A 6,930-nucleotide genomic window follows, 5' to 3' on the forward strand; every position below is an offset into this window, starting at 1 on the left:
TAAATGTAAACAAAAGCGCGCTTCTAGCGTTCTCGTTCAGGGATCCTGTTAACATCTCCTTGATGTATGGCACAGAGCAGATTCCCCAGGTGGATTCACTTAAATACTTAGGCATCATATATAACAGCTCGTTAAATTGGAAAAGCCACATCGATCACATTGCGTCCAAAGCAACACGAGCCATGGGGTGGTTAGGCAAGCTCAGCAACATAAAAAGGGGGTTGCGAAGAAATACATTGGTAATGGTCTATAAAATGTACATTCGTCCTATCATGGAATTCGGCTGCGTCTTATTTTCGGGCAGTGCGACATATAAAATGAGACCGCTAATACTATTAGAAAGGGAGGCCTTACGATTGTGCCTTGGACTGCCCAAGTTTGTTGCTAACAACGTGCTATACATGGAAGCGCGTCTACCGTCATTGTTAAATAGATTCAAAATGCTTACTATCCAAACATTTTTAAAACTATACACTGTGCCCCAGAGAACATCCTTTTATGCTTTTATTAAAGAACCAAGTTTATTTTTTGAAACTTGGGGGTCACGATTCCACTGCCCACAGATCTTGTTCGTTCAAGCGCTGCTAGAACCACTGAACGTCAAAATAAAACATATTTTCACAACAAGAGACGTTAACTTAGATCTTATGATAGAATTTGAGAATATTTATCCCTCTAACGCAAAGCAAATGCCATTTCAATATTTAAATGATCGGCTGCAGGATTACTTGGCGCATTTGAATTTGAACAACATAATTGCGACCGATGCATCCGTATCAAATGAAAAGGCTGGGGCAGGTATCTTCTCACGTTCCCTTGACTGGTCCTTTTCGGTTAGACTCCCAGATTACACACCAATATTCATGGCAGAATTATTTGCTACTGTACTGGCACTACGGAAACTTCCTTTGGGCGAATCGGAAGCAGTCGTAATTACAGATTCTTTTTCAGTATGTGCTGCTCTGTCTTCAGGAGCCAACTTAACACTTATGCACATGTTTCGACAACTCATACCGACAAACTTGAAAAAACTGCAGCTCTTATGGGTACCAGGTCATCGTGGCATATATCTCAATGAGATGGCGGATGCACTAGCCACAGTATCTCTTAGCGGTCCCATTATCCCGATTTTGCCTGATACGGCTTACGCGACAGCAATAAGGTTTAGAAACCTCTGTTTGCGTGAATACGACTGCTACTCATTGGATAAATATCGAGATTTCGCACATCTAAGATGCTGCTGGAATAGACAGTGGTGTGCAACACGGCACTTGGAAGTTACTTTTACAAGATTGCGTTGCAGAATTCCTCAACTGAATTATTATTTGCATAAAGTTGGTCTAAAGGCGTCACCTTTATGTCAGACTTGCCAAAAAATGGAAACGATAGATCACTTCTTTTTGTTCTGTCGCCGGTATTCTCATCAGCGGAAAAGATACCTGGTAGCTCCACTTGAAAAATTGGGATTAGAATTAAATGTGGCAGTAATTTTGTCGTTTGGCAGCATTAAATTCGGTTATAGCCACAGGGACGTCTGCTCTGCGCTATTTGAATACATAATTGAAACAAAGCGATTGCCATGTTAATCTGCCTATATATGTATATATATATGTGTGTATGTGTATATATATATGTGTGTATATATATATATATATATATATATATATATATATATATATATATATATATATATATATGTATATATATATATATATATATATATATATATATATATATATATATATATATATATATATATATATATATATATATATATATATATATATATATATATATATATATATATATATATATATATATATATATATATATATATATATATATAGACCCACCATTACCTCTGTCTCAAATCGCATCTGATGGCCTGCATCGCTCCCTGCTCAGATATACTCCTTTTTCGATTTTCGGCTCTCCTTTCTATATTTTTTTAGCCCAAAATTACGTTTTCTTTGAAAAACCATTAGCCTTTTAGTTAAGATCCTGCCGCCCGGTTCTTGGCCGATCCCCCTTTGTGGGTGTGCGCCAGAGTGTCAAGGATCATCATCATCATCATCATCATCATTAAGAGCTCCTCGTATGCTAATGGAGAAAGCAGCTGTCTTCTGATCGGCTTCGTATTGATTGTCCAAGCATAGGACGTCACGTTTTCACACATTTACTGATTTCACTTTGTGATAAACGTCCTCAGCAAGCACAAGTAAACATTGTATATAGGCTATTAACGCGTGAAGCTACCTGCAACCTGAAACTACGTGCTTCTCGAAATTTGGTACAATTCGTAAAGACGAGCGACCTGAAGAACACTTCTTGTGGCAGATTTTTTTGTTCATCGTCATCAACAGCAGCAGCTTGACTTAAGGCATCTTCCATGTTTTGCCAATCATCTTTGTTGTGTGCTCTCTGCTGCCAGGTTGTATCTGCAAATTTCTTACTCTCATCTGCCCACCTAATTTTCCGGCTCATCTTCACGCATATCCCCTCTTGTAGTTACGGCAATTACCCTTAATGGTCAGCGGTTGTCCTGGCACACAGCGCGTAGGCAAGATAATCACTGGTCAGTGAGGGTATTTCACTGGACTCTAAAAGACGGCAAACCAGTGAGAGAGAAGCAGAAAATGGCGCGGGCAGATGAGATTACGAAATTTGCAGATATAAAGTGGCAGCCCATAGCACAGAACCGAAATGGTTGGCTTAGAGAACTGTACATATAAGAGCTCACCTTTTAAGCTCCAGTCCCTGCGTTGCGCAGCGCCGCCATCGCAATCGTCATTGCCGTTGGTGGCGTAACTGATGGACATGAAAAAAGAATGTTCAGGATCGAATGAGACTTTAACGCAAGCTCTTTGTCTGGCAGTAGAGTATTCTACCACAGAGTCACGATTGTGCTTGTAACCATTTAGTAAAAACACCATATACTGGCCTCATTTGGGGCGAGGAGTCGCGTCAATCCACGTGATACAGCATGGCAGCAAAGTAAAATAAGAAACATCTCGTAACGCAATGATAATTGCGCAACGAGTGTGATTACTTGAACTTCTGTAATTCTATGCAAACCACTCAGTAATATTTTTTTTCAGAGTCATCGTCCACATTCAGCATCAACAAAGAGCAGTTGATATGTTTAGGAAGTGTAGTAGGTACCTCACGTATCCGCAGAAGGACAAAGAATGACGTGGTAGGTGCCGTCCTACTTCATAAAAATTATGATTGATGGTGTAGCCAATACCTTGCGAGAAGCCGAAAGTTTAAACACAGATGGTCGTACCTCAACACAAGGCTACGCTCAGACTCCGCATAAGGTATGTAGTATCGAAATCGTCCCTAAATCTTCCCCTCCCATATGATTACTTGTTTTCTTTCAGAGGTACTTGCCGTTATCAACATTCTTAACTATATTTGTCAATAAGCTCTATAACCTGCTCAATTATTCTAGGTCCCATGTTTGTGTGTACTTATTTGCACTAGTGCGCTACTGGCACTGTTTGATAACAGTGTACGGGGATGGACACACAGTCGTTTTAAAAAAGTAACTCACGTTTTCTTTTTTGCCTCTTGGCAATCCTTCACGCTGGTAGAATAACAAGATTGTTCATGGCATCCTTTCCATAAATATCTTACTAAAGCATGTGAGAAATCTTCAGGGTTTTCCCCGCTCCCGCTCTTCACTGGCCATTACGCCATGGCTCTTAACAAACAACAACCCATCCGTAGCCGCTGCTGATTAAAAATTCATATCCTTAGTTCTGAGCTCCTACGAGACGCCATGAATTCCACCACACCACAGATCGAAGTCATCGGCCCTGGCGTTGCTCCGCTTTACGCGGCGACAAGGCAAACACTAGCGAACAGTGAGATGCAGCTATACGCAGTCCGACATTAGAGGCGCAGTTATAGGTTGTCCCAACGACCGCAAAATGCACGAAAGGCTACGTCTTCCGGTCTCAACGTGGAAGTTGCCCACTTCGGACCAGGAAACTAGGACGACTTATTGGACCTAAATGAACTTCTTTCATCCACTTTGTGTGGTGGTTTAGGATAGATTGGTGTCGGCCATCTCTTGCCCCAATAAAAAAAGAAAGACAGGTTTACTAACTGAAAAGAAGAGAAGGCGGCCTGAGCCTCTTGCATCAAAATAAGACGCTTATGTCAAGTACAAATATGTGAATAAGACAATAAGGCCCAAGCACATGCACATGACTTTCGAGTGACGGCAACGAGCGACAGTAACGAGTGACAGGATGTGCTGTCACTGACGGTCATCCGTCGATGTCGACTGCCTCATCGTGAATGTTCTTTAATAAAAGATCACATGTCGCCTTCAAGTGGGTGCAACGATTTCCGGCAAAATGGCAGCACCTTTGATCCTTGCTTCCAATGGAACTTCCTCTTGATGCTTGTTGTCCGCGCGTACTTGAAGAAATGAATGTATAGACTACCTTTCATATAGTCACATCTTACGCGCAGAGTGAAGCCGCGACTCATATTTGGTTGTTCTTCTTGTTGTCGGCGGTTTGTTTTGATGTTTTGGTAGTAGCTTGCTGCAATCTCAAATCGTGATGCAACGTCCGTCGTAGCCGTCGCGGCCTACGCTTCTCGGCAACAGCTCAGGTGAAATTCGATATTTTGCTGTCGTGGTTAAACAAAATATTGCGAAAAAAGAAAGTCCCAAAGCGCCGTTATGACATCCTTAGCCACACAAGACAGTAATAGATTCGGTATGTTGACACATATATATTGTAAACTTCTTTCCACTATCCATCGACATGTAAGCGATAGTTTCGAATCTAGCAACAATGGCACTTCGTCACCAACATGTGGTTGCAGCCGTCGTGACGCGATAGCGCGACGGAGCTCGTTTGCCACACTATTTCTCCGCTGTCACTCGAAAACCATGCGCATGCTGTTCAGACTCAAAAGCGTCCCTGCAACACTTTTCGTGCTTTGTCAGGAAACAGTGCTGATCGGTAGTACAAGCTCCCAGAACACGCGAACTAAATATAGCTTCAGCACGTGGCCTGGAATTCTCGATATATTATCTAGGTCAGCTAAACATTACGTTCCCTTCTCTCGACAATTGATGCATGACGCTCAAACATCACTCGTAGTAGGCTATCTATCAGCCATTAGCCTATCCAAGCATGGCGTGCTAGGTCATTACAGGAGTCGCCACGAGAGGCCGCGGCATGTCCTCGCGTGCGCGCGTGATCACGCTCGAAAAGCCGTGCATTCGAAGAAAGAAAAAAAGAAAGAAAAAAGTTCTCAAGGTCACGGGATGCGCGCGAGGTATTTTATGTGCCCCCTCCAAGCCTCCCTACTTAGCTTCCGTGCTTTCGTCGCGACGAGAGAAGAGTGAATGCGATTGCAGCGTGCGACAACCTTTGTAACTCCGCTCGTACTGGTCGGATTCTTAGAGTTTTAGCGGAATTAAATTCGTGAGGAAATACGCTCTTTCAGTGAATACACTCCAAGGTTACTCGAAAAAATGCTTAAGGCTCTTAAGATACACAACGTACGTCTGAACACTAGCCACAAATGTACCAATTTTGCGAAGAATTCTCGAATGACTCTACAGGCAATCCGTCAATTTCATAAGCGTCTTAATAGTGTAAAACTTCAAACTTTCTGAAACATATAGGTCGAATAGCCAAGACAGACTTGTAGCAAGCTTCCTAAATTTTATAACACTTTTCATCTGCTGGAGCATATTCTTACGTCAGAAAGCTAGTTTTACTGTACGACAGACTCCAAATCCCGGTAAGGGTAAGAGCCGCATCGCATTTTCCTTTTTTGCAGTTTCATCTGCTCAAGTACAAATCCTTCGTTTCTCTTTTTTTGTCCTCTCTGTGTCTTATATACGCACTCGTCTAAGGTGTGAATAAATCAACCGTAAGCTCCTACTGGTGTCCTTGTCTCTGTCTTTCGTGTGCTGTTTTTTTATTTGCGCAATACTTCGTTGCTAAAAGAATGCATCAGCTAGCTTCAGAACACGTGCTACTTGACTAACATAAGCATGGCTACTTCGTGGCATTTCAGTATTGGTATATGTAGTGAAAGAACGATAGTGCACCATTTGTATTTCATGCGGATCGTTGTAAATATTATTTCTAGATTACTGAAAGGGGTGCCTAACTAAAGCACTATTTATCTTTTCATAAATTTTGTCAGCGAGCTACTGAGAAAAAAACTGTGACCGTAACAAGCCTTTTCCAGCAGAATATTCTGCTTAGCTCTTTCACAACATGTGCGACTGCTTATCAGCTTATTGGCGGAACCCTTCACGAAATCTTTCTTTCTCATATGGCATGCAAATTGTTTGCCACTACTTGTCGCGCTCTGTGTTTTGTAGCACTATGGTAATATATTTGGAGCCCTACATTGCACTCATTTACCCTAACATATGTTCACGTGAAGTTAAATCAGTTTGGAAATGAGAATCGCTGCGTCTGTCGTGATTTCATTGGCCATTTTTAGAATTCACTTCAGATTGATGTTCACTTCTCACTCAAGATAAGTGCTCGAATATACTCACAGTACGTGCGTGCGTTTGTGTGTGTGTGTGTGTGTAGTGTGTGTGTTTGTGTGTGTGTGTCAGTGTTTGTGTGAGTGTTTGTGTGTTTGTGTGTGTGTGCGTGCGTGAGTGCGTGTGTTTGTGTGCGTGTGCGTGTGTGCGTGCGTGCGTGTGTGTGTGCCTGCGTGCGTGCGTGTGTGTGCGTGAGAGTGTGTGTGTGCGTGCGTGCGTGCGTGTGTGTGTGAGTGTTTATGTGTGTGTGTGCGTGTGTGTGTGCGTGCGTGTGCGTGCGTGCGTGTGTGGGTGTGTGCGTGGGCGTGTGTGTGCGTGTGCGTGTGTGCGTGTGTGCGCTAGTGCGTGTGTGTGTGTGAGTGTTTGTGTGAGTGTTTGTGTGAGTATTT

The 6,930-nt window shown here is 42.5% G+C and overlaps 1 long non-coding RNA gene across 1 annotated transcript in view; it reads left to right on the plus strand.

Annotated features, from left to right (window-relative positions):
- Nucleotides 1-3,104: 3,104 nt before the first annotated feature.
- LOC142767523 (uncharacterized) overlaps nucleotides 3,105-6,930 on the plus strand; it is a 16,450-nt gene continuing 12,624 nt past the window's right edge. Inside the window, exon 1 of the long non-coding RNA XR_012884954.1 lies at nucleotides 3,105-3,320. This is a non-coding gene — a long non-coding RNA (uncharacterized LOC142767523). The remainder of the gene's footprint in view (nucleotides 3,321-6,930) is intronic.

The sequence above is a fragment of the Rhipicephalus microplus genome, chromosome 7 (genome assembly GCF_043290135.1).
Source record: "Rhipicephalus microplus isolate Deutch F79 chromosome 7, USDA_Rmic, whole genome shotgun sequence".
Classification (NCBI taxonomy): domain Eukaryota; kingdom Metazoa; phylum Arthropoda; class Arachnida; order Ixodida; family Ixodidae; genus Rhipicephalus; species Rhipicephalus microplus.